Source organism: Alligator mississippiensis, chromosome 3, assembly GCF_030867095.1.
Source record: "Alligator mississippiensis isolate rAllMis1 chromosome 3, rAllMis1, whole genome shotgun sequence".
Taxonomy (NCBI): Eukaryota; Metazoa; Chordata; order Crocodylia; family Alligatoridae; genus Alligator; species Alligator mississippiensis.
Window position 1 is genome coordinate 139,683,463 of NC_081826.1, and position 16,220 is coordinate 139,699,682.

The following is a 16,220-nucleotide window of genomic DNA, read 5'->3' on the forward strand; positions in this document are numbered from 1 at the left end:
ACTCAAGCTCAGACTTACCTCAGGACGTAACAGGGAGGATCCCTCACAATCAGTGATGATTGTTTTCCATGACTTTTTTATGTGTGTGTCCAAAGAGAGCTGATGAGACCTATCTGGGATTGACAAACTATTGCAGCTTGGACATGTGGGGGTTGGACTCGATGATCTATTGCGGTCCCTTCCGACCCTAGAATCTATGAATCTATGTGCTTCTGTTTGGGGTGGGTAGCACTGGATTCTTGATCTGGTCCATGACACTGTTTTTGCCATTTCCGCTTTACCATCTCCTGTTGTTATGAGGTTTCAAAGTACTGAGATCCCTGCAGCAGACTCTTCCTCCATTTGGGGTGATCCTGAGCAATAGTCTTCCATGAATTGACATTGATGTTGCATTTTTTTAAAGTTGGCCTTGAGGACATCCCTGAAACACTTTTTCTGTCCTTCTCTTGAGCTTAAGCCTTGGCTGAGCTAGAAGAATAAAACTTGCTTAGGAAGTCTGGAGTTGAACATCTGGAGGACATATCCAGCCCAATGAATTTGATATTGGATGATCACAGGGAGGAAGGTATTGCCCGAAGAGAAAAAAAATATATCTTTGTTCCCCTCTCAAATAATATTGTAACAGCAATAAGGATCACAATGAGGTTGATTCCCAGGAAAATGATGACCAAAGAGAAGAATGGGAAAAGTCTGCCATTAATTCCCAAGAGATGTTGCGGGTTTCCTCTCACCTATGTAATTAATCACCCTCAAGATGCAATGGGATTTGTGATAGTTCAGGTGTCGTGCTTTAATTTATGGAATATTCAACCAGGGGAGCACAAGGACATTTCTTTTGCAATTTAAAGCAGAATGCTTGGAAATATTTTTTGTGTTTCAATCTTACCCTCACAAGGTCTGAGTCTTGGAATGGCTAAGCACACTTTAGTCCCACTGAAGTCACTAGGAACTGAGGATACTCAGTGCTCCTCAACGAAGCACCCACAGATGAGGTTATGACCCTTAGCCACTTCTCAGTTAGAAGCTTGCTATTTGGAGCATATAAAGTGGAATCAGTAGAAGCTAGATGTTCATACTTCTCTCAGCAATGTACTTGGGACCCAAAATCCTGACATACAGTGGGGAAAAACTTCTTTAAGTTCTACCCTTGTTAGAGATGCTCAAACAGCCAGAGTTACTGAAGTACCCATATGGCCTCTGATTCTTCAAAAGGAGATCAATTATTTTAATTAAAAAACTAATCTAAAAACCCTTTCCAACCTGATAGCAACTCTTCCCTTTCCCAGAATGAGACATGGCTGCAGAATGATAGATTGTCTCTTGTTTTCACTCCATTATGTAAAGGGGTCCCTTATTTGGAAGACTGAAAAGTTCAGCTATCAGCACTGCCAGGGACAGTTGGAACCAACTTCCAAGAGAAGTGGTGCTGGCTCCTACCCTGGGGGGCTTTAAAAGGAGGCTGGATGAACACCTTGCTGGGGTTGTTTGACCCCAGTACTCTTTCCTGCCATGGCAGGGGGTTGGACTAGACGATCTGCTCAGGTCCCTTCTGACCCTACCAACTATGAAACTATGAAGCTACAGATATTTTTTGCTCATCGCCAAATCTAGCCAGTAAGTTTTCAAGATTTTAGTCTAATACAATGCGTTTGCTCTCATGTTTATGTAATAAAATGACAGAGGAAAGCTGGCTTTTTTATCTGAAATTTGGGTCTCAGACCAACATAAAGGGTGCATTTACATGTGCAATTAAATTGAAGCAAAAAACTCTGGAGCAGTTTGAGCCAGAGTAAACTACTCCTGGGTGCAGCATCTACACATACGCCCAGGACAGCAGCAATCTGAGCTGGGGCAGAGCAGTTTACACCATGGCCACTCATACCCTGCTTGTGCTGGGCTGGCAGGGGCTACAGGGGGTCAGCCCCAGGCTCTAGGTGGAGGCGTTGTACAGCTGGCTGGGGCACAAGGGTGCTGAAAATAAGGACCCATGTGGCTAAGTGGCAGGCAGGAGTATTGCCCCCTGATGTCTGGGCTGACCAGGCACAATTTACACCCATGGTCAGTGTCTACACATGCATTTAATCACAGTTAATTACCCTGCTTTATGATAGTGCTGTCCCCGACAGTACTATCTTATGGCGGTATTAACTAGTTTACCGTGGCCTAATACCATTGCATGTGTAGATAGTGACACTTTACTCCACAGCTAATTAGTCTACTCCACAGTTAAGTACATCCAGAGCCATGGCCAGGGTTTTTTGTGTCAGATTGGAAATGAATTGGCACGAGTTTACTGAATTATGATGGCCTAGAAGTAAAGCTGGCAATCATCTTATTCTTAAAATACCAGAGAGAGGTAGTAAGCCATTCTAGGAAGATGCCTAAACAAGAAAAGAGAACACTTTTGCATTATTTTCCATCCTTTTTCCCCCTCTTTAACAGTAAAAAGCAGAAAAAAGAAAAATGAGCCCTAGTTGCCTGGGCTACTTTGAAATCTGGAGCACCATGCCAAAGATAAGTTGATCAACACCAATGTTTATGAGTTATTAATATTTTTTAAAAGGAGACAGAGTAATGTGCCTTGTAAATGGTCATAAACTAGGAATTCAAATGAATGCTAAGGATCTAGTTTGTGCTGCACGGAATCAACACATCAAGCAATGATTAGACAGCCATATCCATTGGAAAAGAGCATTTTTTCCCTACCAAAAATTTAGTTAATCAAATAAGTTGTTTGCAAATTGAGAGAGACTATTAAAGAACTGCTCATCAGAGCCCACGCTGTAACATAGCTGTTGTAAAACAAGCATTTGAACACATTTTGATAAATGAAGTGGTAACTCAATGTGATTATTATTAACTATATGACTAAATAGGCTCTTTCTTCCGTCTGGCCTAACCTGGAAAAAACTGCCCATGCCCTTTTTTCAGTCAGATATAATATCTGTTTATAACAGAGACTGCCAAGCCCACAGTGATTTTGCTGTAGGAAGATTATAACAGACTATTATCCACCAAGGCTTTGGAATTGTCTGAGACTACTGCATTTATAAGCCCAAGGTCCAGACAATAAACCAGCATTATAAAGAAAGCCCATTTGTATGTTATCAACAGAGCCCATTAGCGATTGACAATACAAGGCATTAATAGGTAAAATGAACTGGGTGCCAAATTATTCAAATCACTTTCCCATTATTTTTTCTGGGTTCAGTGCCATAGCAAGGGGAGAGGTGAGCAGGGTGACCGCCCTGGCCTCCAAAGCAAAGGGGCTCCAACAGGTGCTGCCCAGCCAGGGCAGTGCGTGGGATGGAGCTGCAAGCAGCTCATTTGCAGGGGCACGGGGATGGGGGAAGGGTGGACTGCACTGCTGTGTGCGCTCCCGGGCAAGCATGGCGGAGGGCATGTGCCCCCCAGCTCTGGATGCGGGGAGAGGGCAGGCTGCCCCTGTGTGCTTTGTCCCAGCCAGCAAACGTTGTTGCTATGGCACTGTCTGGGTTCCAGCATCCAGTGCAACAATACTCCTTTGCAAACAAGGAAAACACCACTTAGCCCAAAATATGAGAGGAATAGCAACTACCTCTTTTCCCCAACTATTCTAAAATAAGAGCCATTGGGTGCCTGAACGATACCAATCTCCAAAGAGTCAGGACTTCAGTGTACATTGTCCCATCAGCCACACCCTAACTACTTCCCTAGAAGCATCATGTTGAAAGAACCTTTTATTTACAGTTCTAGTGAGAGGAAAGTCTTTGCAGTCTTCAGGTCCGACACACTGAATGCTAGTAGATGCTACAAGTAGCAGCTGAGAGTCAGCCTGGGCGTTATGGACCTAATGGTTTCATGGTGCCAGAGACACTGAGCTAGATCTGCAGCAGTTGCTGATTAGCTTGTCAGTAAATTACAGACAAGGGCAAGAATAGGTATCTATTGTAAGCAAGTACAGCTATTACTTTTGTCATCTCCCTTGTTTCTATGAAGCCATGATTCACACAGATTGCTGTTACAGTTTTGATCTCTGAGCAGGCCATGTGTCTCCAGAACTGGGATAATTTCTTATACTTAGACTTCATCATACCAGACTTCATCAGTGGTTTTTAAAGAAACAAGGACAGGGATATAAACTACTTAATGCCTTGCCAAATGTAATTCTCTTCAATTCCATACCTACATATTTTAATAACCTTATTTTATGTTGGCAAATATACTGATTGCTAAAACATACCATAGGATGTAAGGAGGGAAATCATTTGCTGAATGGATAGTGTGGAGGGTGTCTATTTTTATGCTCTTTATTTCTATGTATTTAATCAGATTTTTATAATTTTTCCCCATTAGCTGCCTTTAAATTCCATTTAACAGATCCATGTATCAAGGAGCACCTAAGAAGAAAATGGACTGTATCTACTTTTAGTATCCCGCTGTGTTCAAGTTAATTTCATAACCAGAGAAATAATTTATCTTTAACTCTGCATCATAGCTTCAGTTTAATTAGCTTAATTTTGCTTGTCTGCATCTTGTAGGAATCATCCCACCATAACCTTGCTTCTTTTACAGCCCCCTTAAATAATTTGATATAAGTTGCTGACTCCTCTATTTTCCTCTTACTTCTCCTCCCACACTAGAGCTTTCTAGGGTAAGTTCCACATTATGCCATATAGCAGGTGTTGTGTAGATGCATTCTAATGTTTGAGTAATGTTTTTAAGAAAACTTCTTTTATTCTAACATACATGTCAAGATGTCCTTGCAGAAGCTTCCCGTGGCGTGATACTACAGAAATCTTCCATTCTTGATTTTACTGAGTTATAAAATTGAGCTGTCTTACCGATCTACTTTGCTACCAAAAGGGAACAATATGGATTAGGTTCACTGCTGATGGGAAATTCTGATAGGTGTCATTTTAATTTCAAAATTACTGTTTCTTTCAAAGGTACATCCAGAAGCAAATACTGACAGAAGATAGACATCTGTCAGAATTTGCTTTCTGCTGTACTGAGGGTGAAGGTAAAAAAAACCCCAGTGTCTTTCCTTTTCCTCATCCTTCTTCATACTTGACGTGATCAACAAGAAAAAGATTAGAGGCTGGTGTAAGGAGCTTCAGGGAACTCAGGCAATTTTAGATATAAACTACTAACCTAAAAACTTCATCAAAAGTAGAAACTTGGTCATAGTACTTGCATAGACATGCAAGGAGAAAATTAGGAAGGCCCAGGCATGATTTGAGATGCAACTGCCAAGGGACATAAAAGACAATAAAAAGGGATTCTATAAGTATGCCAAGAGAAAAGGAAGACCAAAGAATCAGTAGCTTCCTTACAAAATGCAGAAGACAATCTAGTTATGGATGTTGAAAAGAACCTAAAGTATTCAACATCTTCTTTCACTTCAGTCTTCACAAACAGAGGCAGCTACCAGATGATGAGAGCTGTTGTTAGCAAAAATAAGGAAGGAGGCAAAAGCTCAGAGTAGTGGAAGGACAGGTTAGTGATTACTGAAAGAAGTTAGATGCTTACAAGTTGGCAGGGCCAGATAGGATGCACTCTAGTTATTGAAGGAATTGGCTGAGGCAATTTCAAAGCCATTGGCTATCCTCTCTGAAAACTTCTGGAGATGAAGTGAGGTCCCAGATGATTGGGAAAGAGCAAATATTTTGTCCATAACAGGAGTCCCTAGCCCCTGTTACTTTAAGAAAGGAATGTTAATTTTAAGAAAGGAGCAGACAGTTGACAGAGGGCCAGCAAAGGAAAACTGGTGAAATGCTGTGGGCCATTTACCTAGATCAAGCTGGTAAATGAGACAGGCTAGGTTACAAGGGCTGGGCTCCAGGCAATGGATTAAATAGGGTCTGCACCAGTGGATATTTCAGCAAGGAGTGCCAGGTGAGATCAGAATGGTACTCTTATGAGACCAGGTGAGAGATGGAATTAGTAGCTGCTAGGTGGCACCACCTCTGACTTCAAAGAGAAGGAGGAGGATTCAGGGAATTACAGAGTCAGTCTGACCTCTGCACCTGGAAAGATCATGGGGCAGGTCCTCAAGGAATCGACTGTGAAGCACCTAGAGAAAAGCAAGGTGATCAGGAACAACCAGCATGGATTCAGCAAAAAGAAGACATGCCTGGTTTAACAAGAGCTGACAGAAGCAAGCAAATGCCATAAGCAGGATCTCCTATTTCAACCAGTATGACTAAAAGGTTGACACGATCAAGCTTCCTGGGAGACCATGTGTAGAATGCATGAGCCAAATTTGTCAGTTTTGAAAAAAAAAAAAAAAATAGTGGGGAAGGACAAAAATGAACCACCAAACTCTGGATTTTTGCCTGCTGGACATTGCACTGTTCTTAGGAAAGAAGAGGAGCTGCAGTAGAATGGCTTTTTGTTTCTCTGCACAGCAGGGGTATATGTCAGCTAATCTTGGAATATGTAAATATGAAGATTCTTTCACAGGCACAAAAATACAATAGATCTACTAAAGTGACATTTCTGTTATGTAGTTTCTGGGCAGAGATACAGGGGATGGTCATACCAAAAATAGCAATCATCATGAAAAGGCAGGGAAGGGATCAGATTTTCAAATACGGTGTACAACTGTGATGACAAAGCACATAAGAGCTCACAGATCTGTACTAAACTCTGACCTGCCTAATCTGAGACTTCAAATAAAAAGCATCCCCCCCAAAAAACCAAACAAACAAACAAAAAACCCATCATTGCTACCACCCTTGGCAGGTACTGTGGACCATTCCATAGTGCTTAGAACTGGAGATTTTTCAGCCTAAATTTGGACGGTTGTAGGGGAATAGTCAAAGAAGAATCATGGGAATATCATAGCTGGCACTTTTTTTTGGTAATAATTTAACTGACTAAATCTAACCTGTCTCCAATTATAGATGTCTCCTTGAATTAAATGCAATTCAAGCATCACAGCACCTACAATTTAAGTGGCTGGCCCCAAAAGCATGATTTAGAGAAATAGGGTTAGCTCCCAAATTAAAGAGAGTTCGGCACCTCTTCCTAGACCCTGAGTTGGGGACTTCTGCCCCTCATTGCAGCTTAAGTACCTGACCCAGGGCTGCATACAAGTCTCTGTTTGCAACCCAGAGCTTGGAGTCCTCCTCAGCTGGTAGGGACCCTTCTAATGGAGCAAGTCTCACTATTATAGTAAATGAGGTGCTGCCACCCACCTTTTGCCCAACAATATAGGGCAAAGGTGTCAAACATACAGCCCACAGGGCTTTATGCTATGGCTGCCAGCAGCCAAGGAGTTAATGGCACCACCAATGAAGGACCATTGCTGCAACTACTAAAGTAGTTTTGCACAGCCAGCAACCAAGCGGTGAATGTCACTGCCGAATTTAGTGGTTTCAGTCACTTCTGGTGACTAGAATCTGCACTGGTCATCCCCCGACTGCTCACCTTGTTGGCACTGTAGCTTCAGTAGCCATGTTGACAGGGTTTCAGTGCCATCCAGGAGCCAGGGTGAGAAGACCCGTGGGCTGGATCCAGAGGTAGGTCATACAGCCCATGAGAAGCCATGCAGTCTGCATCTAGTCCACCAACTCATTTGAATTGGATATCCTGGGCTACTAGTTAAACCACCTCTCCAGGAAGTGAGAGACTCTGGGCTCTATGCTACTTTCAGCCTGATGGGATTCAAAACCAGAAAAGTGACTTACCCTGTCAGATCCTGACTAGGCTAGGCTAGGCTAGGCTAGGCTGGGGTAGTATTCTTTATTTCAAGGTTTATGGGATCAGGGAGGGAGTAGCAAAAAGAAGCCAGCCTGTGTAACCAAGTAGTTAGGGCACTCATCTAAATGAAAGGAGTCCTGGGCTCTGGTTGCTGTTCTCAGTGTTATTTCTGGTTTTCACTAAATGACTGTCTAATAGATAATGCATAAATGGTCCTGGGAGCTGGGCCTAGAACTCAGAGCCAAACCTTTGCAGCCAAGTGCCCTGACAGCCATGTTACAAACTGGGGCTTCCTCTTTCTCACTTCCCTGCTGGTTGCAAGGCTTCATGGCTGTATAGCAGCCCAGCTTCAATAAGATGGATGCAGGATATTCTCATCCTAACTCTTCTACAGCCTAGTGAATAGGACACTCCCTTCAGAAATGGGGGATTGTGGGCTGCCTCCTTCCCGCGGAGAAGGGCTTAGCACCCATGTCTTCTACTTCCTGGATGAGTGCACTAGCCACTAGGCTATTATGGAAAAAGTGGGCCCATCTACATGAGACGCTACTGCACAGTAGCACTAAGATACTACATAGCAGCAGTTTTTGGCTACTGCACAGCAGCATTGGTGGGCACCAACTGTGCAGCAATGATACTGCACAGTAGGAACGAGTTACTGTACAGTAGCGTCTGAAAACACTGTATGGCGATAGTACTGCGCAGTAATGCCGATTACTATGCAGTCATTTAGTACCTGCTTGTCCAAATACTAAATGACTGTGCAGTAGCAACTGCACAGTCCGGTGCTCATGTAGATGTGGCCAATGATTCTTAAAACACAGGTGTTTCCTCCTCAGCCTATATGTTGGAGTGAAAGGGAGAGTGGCTGGTAAGCTTTAAATCATGTTGGTGGCATGTACTATATGCACACTGATCATACCTGCCCTATTATGTTCCTCTGGTGACTGAGGTGGAATGTAAGCTCTACTTCACCTCCATTCTGGATCCCAAAAAATTATAGGCAGGAGTCAGATGCCTATCTGCTCACACTGGAGTATTTCTAAGCATGTATAGAAGCCTAAGTTTAGCTCCCACTAAGGAACTGAGCAAGCCAAAATGTCGGCTCCAAATTAATCTAGGCACCTATGGGGCTTTGTGGAGTAGGGGTACTCTGGATAGCCTATTGGTACATAGGCATCTAATGTCTGTCCAAGTCTCTAGTTTTCCAGTCTAGGTATTATCCTAAATGTCTATTTTAGCCTGGAAGGAACTTCATGAATTAAAGTTCCTTAAGATATGGTCCTCTGTCACTGTAGACTTGTCAAGAAGACCCTGTTCTTTGTTAATCTCCCAGGCAGCTATCAAAGTTTTCAGTAAAATGTGTTCATCTCTTTCCCATCACACCCACTCACTTATCCCGTCTGCTGAATGACTCACAGAAACTCCAAATGTCAGTTGTGGATAGCGAACATGCATGCATGCATACACACACTCTCTCACTGCCATACTAACATCCACTCTTATCAATGGAAATGTTTTGCTCCCATTTTCTAAAAGCCATCCCAGTCTCTCTGAAGTCGATATCAGACTTACCCACTGACTTCAGGGAAATGGTACTTAGCCCTAGAAATATAAAGTGTTCTATGGAAGGAATGAGTAATACTAGACAATAAGCTGCTGTAAAAGAGAACATTTAATTGAGCATGAAATGTATTTAGGCATAGACCATTCTCTCATTCAACAAGGATCATACATCACTCTTCAGCCAACTGAAACTCAGTTCACTCTTTGATTTTGATTTCTGTCACCACGGTCCTGCTTCTCAGTGGACGAGTCTACATGCACATTAACACTCTTTAGTTAATGCACATTAAATCTAGTACCTAAGGGCATTTATACACATACTTTTCTGTCTCACGACGTGCCAGAGATCCACTGCTTCAGAGCAGACTCGACTAATTGAGTCTGTTCCACACATGAGCTGAGGAGAACTGTGCTATGCCAGAGGCCTATCTGGGGCTCACATGCAGTGTGTGCGGTATGCAGCCTGGTGGGTGCAGTCTGGGTAGCATGCAGTCCCCACAGCTCAGAAGCTGGACAGTTCTGTTCTAGATTTTACCAAGTTTTCAGCACTTAAAATAATGGCTTGGAGTTTGAGACAAATGAAGTTTAGAAGGCTACAAGATTAGATGGCCAAAACTTCTCAACCACATTAGCTTTGAATCTCTACATTTCAACAACAGAAACTGATATTTCCTGACTTTAAATGTTCTCAACTTTAAAACCACCAATGAATTTTGATTTGAGAAGTAAAACAAAGCATCAAATGCAGTACATCTTTTTTCTGCAAGCAACTTAGTCTGGTAACTGCTGCGAGCATCTGATAGCCTAAACTTGAAATGTGAGCTGTGCAACTGAATAAGTAATGAACACGTCCTTTTTTCTATCCCTGATTGCAAAACTCTTAACTGTTATAAAGAAAAGTGTTTGAATAGCTCACTGTGGTTTTGACTCCTTCTGGGTGAAGGTGGGAACACTTTGGGAAAAGAGACTAGAAGAACACCACTTTGAGAAGAGGCCAAAGATATTCAAAACCTTTCCTGCACTGTCTACATAGGTTTAGGCTAAAACATAATCATTAGAAAGGAATCTATATTTAATTTTCCATATTTCAGTCATGTGTGTATGCATTTCTAGTTGAGAATAAATAATGCATCAAACTCATAATGGAGTGTCCATTCTTGTCTACTGCCTGTGTGATGCAGTGACTTGGACAGTGACAACTTGGTTAAGGCTGAAAACTAGACAAGACAGAAGTAATATTAGGTGGCTGGGTCAGTAGTGAGAAAATGTTAGTGTTGTTATCTCATGCCAGGTAATAGCACACATTCTTATTTTCCTAAGGAAGTTTATAATCTAAGAGGTGTCCTGGATAGCTAGAGTTTGGGGTGACTTAATGGACAGAAGTGATCATAACCCTGTCTCTAGTGGATGCTGCAATTGTGACAATTTATTTTCCTGATGAGGACTTTGTTACATCCATCTGGGATTACTACAGTGAGTTCTGGCTGAGATTACATTTTAGGATTTCTAATGCACAATGGAGTGTCCTGTTTCCCATAAGGATTACATTATATCCCATCTCCCAAGATTTTGCTTTTTCCTCTCTTTTCTTCTATGTGTAATTCAGAGTGTTGATATTGATGTATAGGTACTTATACAGCTTGAAATTTAGCAACCTGAGAGACTTCCTCTCGGGTGGCCTATACACATAATCTGAGGTGGCAGGGAGGCATTTTAATTAGAGCAGTTTCTGGGCAGCCGCTCTAGTTAAAATGCCATAGCATCACATGTATTAAGCCCCGACACATTTAAAAATGGCCACAAGATGCTTTATCTAAACCTCATTTGGTGAGGTTTAGTTAAAGTGTCCCACGGCCATTTGTAAATGTGTGGGGGCTTAATACACATGCTGCTGCAGCAACGTTGCAGCATTCTAACTGGAACATGGAGCAGACTCAATTCATTGAGATTAACTGAATCTACTCTGAAGCGTTCCAGTTAGAACATGTTGGAGCACAGGTATAGGCAGTCCCTGTGCTCAGCCATGGCACATAATATCAACTAAGTCATATAACCTAAATGTTTGGGGGGGCTTTTGCAGGGCATTTCCTGTAGAAGACATTTGATTTTGCCACTGCTTCCACAGAAGTTCATCTTTTTACAGTCAACATTTTCCTAATAGACTAATGGGAAAATATATGCACAATCATAGAGTAGTATAGGAACTGGTATTTTTATTATTTGAAAAATAAAACCATCAAGAAATACAACATATGTAAAATAGTTCATGTACCCTTATTTTTAGCAGGAATACAAACTGTATACATTATATATCAGTAGTAATGGTAACTCCATTCAATGTCTTTGTCATTTAGTAAACCCACAATCAAATTTCACATCAGATTGTAACACAAACTTTTGGGAAAGCATCCACTATCCTTCCTTCTCTATCTTACTGTAAATTGTTAGTATGCTGCATTAGAACTAGTTATTATTGTGTGCAATCATTGATGCTAGTGAGTTTGTATGCCTGGATGGTCAGTTTGCTCACTGACTCAGACACAAATTTCAATCTCTGTTTCAACAAGAAATCCAATTGATGAGTTATCCCATCAACTGACTGAGGAGAAAAAACATTCTGGATGGTTCATATTTGAGGGGTTGCAGTATGAAAAGAAATGTAAGTAACCCAGGTACTGAAAGCCTTTGGGAATTAAATTCAAATAAAAAAAATGAAAAGTAGTTTTGCCTTTGAATAAATCAGAGGCTGAACGCTGGGTTATAGGGCTTTAGATATGGACAAAAAAGGAAGCAGCAAGGTAAGATGTGGCAGGGATTTAACATATAGCAGTTGCTCTGCATTGATAGTCCATACCTCTGCTATCATCCTGTGATAAGTGAAAGCTAAAGTGAAAGCTTTGAGTGACACTTGAACTACCCTGAGCATGCAGGTAGAAAGCTGCTGGCTGGCAGTGGTATAGGACTCAGGGTAGGGGGAAATATTGGGAATCAGCAAAGGAGCAGATGTTTGGGGTTCAAACCCAGTGAGAATTTGTGTTAGGGCCAGAAGGTTTATTCATATGTTATAGTTAAACTGGTGGACCAGCTTGGGACTGATAGGAGAGATAGGAGGTCCAAGAGTTGCATGTGAGGCTTGGGCAGGGTACAAGCTGCAGTGTAGCCTGAGAGGACGAGAACTAGGGCCAGGGACCCAGCAAAAGAGTGAGAGAAAGACAGAAACAGGATGAAAGCACCCAGCGCCTGAGAGGAGTGGTGCCAGGGTCAAGAACCACAGTACCCAGGAAGGACAGAGACTGAGAAGGGACATAGAAGCCCCCTGAGTTGGGAGATGAAACTGGGGCCAAGTGCCAATGAACTGATTGACTAGTGACATCTATGAGGCATGGGCATGGCTACAGGGGAAATTGGAGGCCACAAAATTAGCCCATAAGATAGCAGGTACCCTGGAGGCAAATACAGGCTATGGGGGCCAACTTAGAGGGATCCACTGAAAGGAAAACAGAATAGGGTGCACTCTAGGGATCTTGGGCAGCCTTCTTTTCCAAACTTAAAGAACATCAAGGTGTGATGGGCAAGAAGGGAGGGACCCTAGAGCCAGAGCAGAGCAGGAGCTGCAGGGTCACCATGGGGTGCCATGACCACTCCTAGGGCTTGGTCCTGTTACATCCTCATACAAGAAAATACTGTGATAGCATTTGGTTCATATGTACAGTACTGTTTGACCATTGTTGCTAACTGCTGAGTTTTCTAAGGATGACCTTTGTGTGGGTCAAGTACTTTTTGGTGGTCTATCAAGAATGAGAATCAAATTCTTTAAAAAGATTCTTTCCAAAATCCTATTTACTCCTCCCTAATTTTACTCAGTCTGCTTCAGCAACAATAGTGAATGCTAAATTTGTGTTGTTACCAAACCTATTTAACTTTAATCTTCACTGTCCCTTTTAATATTCTTCCAGACTTAGTCATACAATTATATACTTCAGCGCACAGAAGATGAGAGAAGTAGAAACTATTCAGACTGGAATGGCACTGCTAACAGATGTACACTTCTACATTTTAACACAACCTTTGGCAAGTCTGGCATGGCACTGAGAAGAGCTGGATTGCCTTCAGCTCAGTGAGGTAACCATATTTCATCCAGAGATCCACAGGAGCAAAGGAATCTTTTTTTCCAATCCAATATTATGAAGTGGGGTTGGCTGGGCTGGAAGAGAATGCAAAAGCAATTAGTGCTAAATGCCAGAATTTAGAAAGCAAGACTGAGAGGTTGAGAGGAAGACATCAGTCATTCATCACGCAGACTGGGTAGCAGGGCAATAATAATCAGGCAGTCCTCAAATGTGTAGGGCAAAAAGACACTGCTCCATTGCCCCCGCCCCAATTCTTACCTTTGCTGACTTGCAAAAAGGAAGAAGTTGAGCTATTTGTAACTCATACATTAATCCCAAAGAATAAAGCAACATCTTGACAAATGCAATTAAAGAATTTTTAACTGCAAGAAGCTTGTGTCTTTTTTTCATTTCTCTCATTTCTCAACAACAAACTTCCCCACCTTTCTGGTTCCAGAAATCCCAGAACACTGAAGGTGATGTTTTCTGAAATAGTCTGTGATTGTATCATACATAAGTGAGCCTTTAATTCATCAAAGTTTTAAAAATACAACTCCAACAACCTAAAAAGGTACAGTATTCTTTTGCTACTTAAAATACAAATTGTGAGATTTCTAGCATCTCTTCAAGCTATTTTGGGATTTCGTACTGGATTTTGAAATATGCTGACAAAGTCTACGCTGATCTGTGAAAGTTTTCATTTTGTCCCACAAAAACAACACTTCTTAAAAAATACAACACAGCCTGAACAAAGAGCAGGGAAGCTCCAGAACTCAGGTTTGTGATGAACCCAAGCCTTTCAGAAAATGGAGGCTTTGATAAAGACAATGGCAGCGGGAGCTTTCCATAGGAAAAATAGCTTCAGTGTTAAAGAACTCCGCACTTAATGTGCTGTAACATTTTGTAAAAATAGCTGATCTCCAAATCAGACAATTAAAGGAAAATAATGATAAAAATCAATAGAACAGAACAGACTAAGTGCTTATTTTTTTAGTGTAAGTTATGTAAGAACAAGATATGGAGGCCTATTCTTTTTTATTTATTTTTTTCAAATGATACTGTGGGAAACTGGTGGGAATTACACTAGTGGTAACTGCAGTAAAAGAACAGTTCAAAACTGAGAACACAATTTATGGGTTAGATGTATAACAGTATCTTGGTTATCAATTGTTACCAATCGCAGGGCATTAACTCATAAGAATATGGAGGGTTAACCTTTGCCATTTCATGGCCATATTCAAATAAGAGTAAGTGTGCTTTAACTACCATATGCTTGTGCCTGTAAGAGTAATGGAGGGCACTGAAATTCCAAATGAATTGAAGCACAAGGTCAGAGATTGGAGACATTAAATAATGGAAGACTTCTTTTCAGCTGCTTCCTGAAACTGCTTTTCTTTGCTGGCTAATATCACTTATCTTTCCAGAACTGGGCTGCAGCCAGCTATTCTTTATCCACGGTCCTATTTTATTGAGGCACTGTTGCATCACTAGAGGCAATGCAATAGACTAACAATTTTTATGCCAATGGTTTCATTCCAAGCCATACCCCGCATGGACACACCTGTATGAATACGTACTAGAAAAGCTAGTGCCACAACAAGTAGTGCTGATCAAAACATAATGTGCATTCTGTGTTAAGCTTAATCCTAACTGATTAATGGCTGTATACATCCACCATCCCATATCTGTTCATATGCTTTACAAACAACTTTGAGGGATCTTTCAGCATACAATCTTGAGTGGGTGGAATGAATGTGGTTTAAAGGTTACCAGAGGGTGGGTGAGCATAAGTTAGATGGGCCTCAAGTCTCTTTTGCTGGCTTGGGACTGGCCTGAGTACAATGTGCAGGAAACCACACCTACTCAATCTCCTAACAGGCTAATCACAGCATAGTGGAATCTACAACCTTCCAACATACTTCTATTCAAGAGGAAGCCCCAGTAGCTTCCCTAATGAGTGGGACAAATGGGTCAGAGTGGAAATTTTAAAGATGACCCCTTACCAGTATATTGGGAAGTAGGACATTGCATGTACCAGTGAGACTGAGAATTCAGATTCACCTGGCACGTGCCAATATGGCACTCAGAAACCTCCATGATGCTATCTTCTAAATTTCGAATTCAAGGCTTCCGTTAAAAGAGAGTACAGGCAGTCCTCGACTTACAACATTTCGAGTTATGTTTCGCACTTACAGCATTTATAAATTTACACCCTGTTTCAACTTTCTGACATTCATTTCAAATCTACAACGCTTGATCTGATATGACGTCATGCCAGCAAACAAGTTCGCTGTCTCACCCATCTCCCTGGAGAACATCTGTCCAAACTTCCTTGGACACTTTCTTTAAGAAAGCAGACAAGACTCCAGAAAAACCTGCAGCCAAGACTCCTGAGAAGGCTCCAGCCAAGCACCCTTCAAAAAGTCCAACCAAGAGCCTTTCAAAAAGTCCAACAAAGTCACCTCAAAGAAGTCCTTCCAAATCAATATGATTGCTATTTACAATATAAATACGTTAACGTAGCTATATTACTCATCTATAATTGATCGAGTACAAAATTCTGGGGTATTTTTCATGAAAATAGGGTATCAGGCCTTGGTTCAGGAACCAATTGCCTATTTATAACATTGTTTCTTATGAGAAAATTGGTTCCGAGTTACAACGTTTCAATTTAAGAGACAGTTTTCAGGAACCAATTGTGTGATAAGTCCAAGGACTGCCTGTATTGGTGCTTGTCCTCATGGGGAGGGGGAGTCCTCTGAGAGGAGCACACTGGGACCTAGTTCATGTTCTGGCCTTTGCCAGGGTCCATGGGGGCCAGGATGCTGTCCAACTCCCTCAGGAAGAGCCCAGATCAGC

General features: G+C 41.8%; 1 long non-coding RNA gene across 1 annotated transcript in view; it reads left to right on the top strand.

Annotated features, from left to right (window-relative positions):
• Positions 1-13,729, top strand: part of LOC132249398 (uncharacterized) — a 31,796-nt gene extending 18,067 nt beyond the window's left edge. Inside the window, exons 2-3 of the long non-coding RNA XR_009460887.1 lie at positions 11,820-11,911; positions 13,209-13,729. This is a non-coding gene — a long non-coding RNA (uncharacterized LOC132249398). The remainder of the gene's footprint in view (positions 1-11,819; positions 11,912-13,208) is intronic.
• Positions 13,730-16,220: the final 2,491 nt, after the last annotated feature.